The sequence below is a fragment of the Triticum aestivum genome, unplaced genomic scaffold, assembly GCF_018294505.1.
Source record: "Triticum aestivum cultivar Chinese Spring unplaced genomic scaffold, IWGSC CS RefSeq v2.1 scaffold10335, whole genome shotgun sequence".
Classification (NCBI taxonomy): Eukaryota; Viridiplantae; Streptophyta; class Magnoliopsida; order Poales; family Poaceae; genus Triticum; species Triticum aestivum.
The window spans coordinates 1-1747 of NW_025258885.1; the positions used below are offsets into that span (position 1 = coordinate 1).

The 1747-nt window shown below is 42.0% G+C and overlaps 1 long non-coding RNA gene across 1 annotated transcript; it reads left to right on the forward strand.

Annotated features, from left to right (window-relative positions):
- Positions 1–6: 6 nt before the first annotated feature.
- LOC123177688 (uncharacterized) lies at positions 7–1000 on the forward strand. Its single transcript, XR_006489060.1, has 2 exons — positions 7–549; positions 634–1000. It is a non-coding gene; the product is annotated as an uncharacterized lncRNA (long non-coding RNA).
- Positions 1001–1747: the final 747 nt, after the last annotated feature.

A 1747-nucleotide genomic window follows, 5' to 3' on the forward strand; every position in this document is an offset into this window, starting at 1 on the left:
TGTTGTGTTACAAGTGTACACCTTGCAGCCTACAGTTTGAAGTTTTTTTCAACTCCTTGTATTTTTGCTTTTGGGTACATGCTTGGTTTTGTTTTATTTATTTATTTCAATGCCAAGAAGCATGTGAATAGGGTTTCCCGTGTCTTAGTAAGGAGAGGAGAGGCTTTGCTTTCAATACGATGGTAGCCATTAACCTTGATCCAGTAAACTTAGATCAGCGCCTAAATCATCATTTGCATATAATTAAACAGTACCATTGACTGTATTTATATTATCTATGATTGGTACTAAAATTTATATACATCATGGAAGTTTGTTCTCCTGTGTACCGTCTATTGCAATATCACCTTTTCATATAGTTCTGCTGTTTTGAATTGGGTGCAGTTAATTTTCATAGAGATATTCTGACATTGTTCTGCATGGCAGGGCCTAAACTGCGGGAACCAAAATCCTGGAAACATACAGTTCCTTCACTGCGCAAGTGCGAGTCTGAGTAGAGATACAGATATCACTGGAATTAATTTTTGCATCTTGAATTCCACCACTTTGGTGAGCGTAAAAGTCTAAAAGATCAGCGTAGTTAGTTTTTGTATGTTTGTCTTTGCTTGAGCTGACTGTGTGAACTCCTAACAGGGTTGCTCCTGCACATGCAAATGATCAGCATAATAGGTTACTGGCCTCTTCAAGAGAATCTTCAGTGTGATGTTTTCCTGTTCGGTAAGCTGTGATGAAAATAAGCCTCGAAGACCTGAAAGGCTGAAGCTTGGACAACGTGAATCCCAAGTTACAGAACTGGAGAGACCCTTTCTTGGGCTGAAGCCAATTACTTTGTGCAGAACAAGTGTGTCCTTGAACATGACATGTCTGAGTTAGTAAGTACACTTGCAGTCAGTCATTGTGCTGCCGAGCCATTTGTTTTCAGGATGTGCAAGTTTGATGTGCTAAAAGATTGCTTTGTTGTGTTGCTCTTTCTTGGGCTGAATCAACCCATATTGCAAGATTGCTCCTCTGTCTGGAACTAACATTCTTTAACCATCCTCAACCCCTCAAGATCTCATGTTCATGATCGACCTCTGAACTTAACTGAAGTATAGACACCATTCTCTGAAGGAAAGCTACAGTCTATCTGAACGCTCTGCTTTTCGCACCATCCTGAGCTTTTAAGTCCATCTGATCACCATCCCATGGCGGAGGTTGCAATTTATCGCTTCACTTGTAAGTCAAGTCAGTCCTCCTGGATCGTTGATCGTTCCATCCGACGGCTCCCTGCACCATGCCCGTCGCTATTGCTCTCTCAACGATGGTTGTCTTCTTCTCTTTACATCACTGCATTCCCTGGTTACCTCTTGTAAGGCTAAAAAAGCCAGAGATATGGTGTCCGAGACTCGTCTATCTTGTATTTGGGTTATACCCTAGCTGCCACTGTTTGTGGGTCAGGCAAAGGCAATCCTCTTTGAGTGAGATATCCTAGTCAATTTCCTTGCTAAGTCCCACATTCAGTCTACCGTTCATCTCTGAATTCCTCCCAGTCATCTGAACTAGCCATCTTCAAGGGGATCTTCAGTGTGGAGCTCTTTTGTTTTCCTGTTTCCAAAGTTGCAGAACTGGAGCAAGAAGCTCGTACTGAAACCGGTTCAGTATGTGCAGAACAAACAAGCATATCATCGCACAAATCATATATGAGTATCATGTCCACTGGAACTTTGCTTGTGGCATGTGCACAGTTAATTCAGATAGCGACTTACCC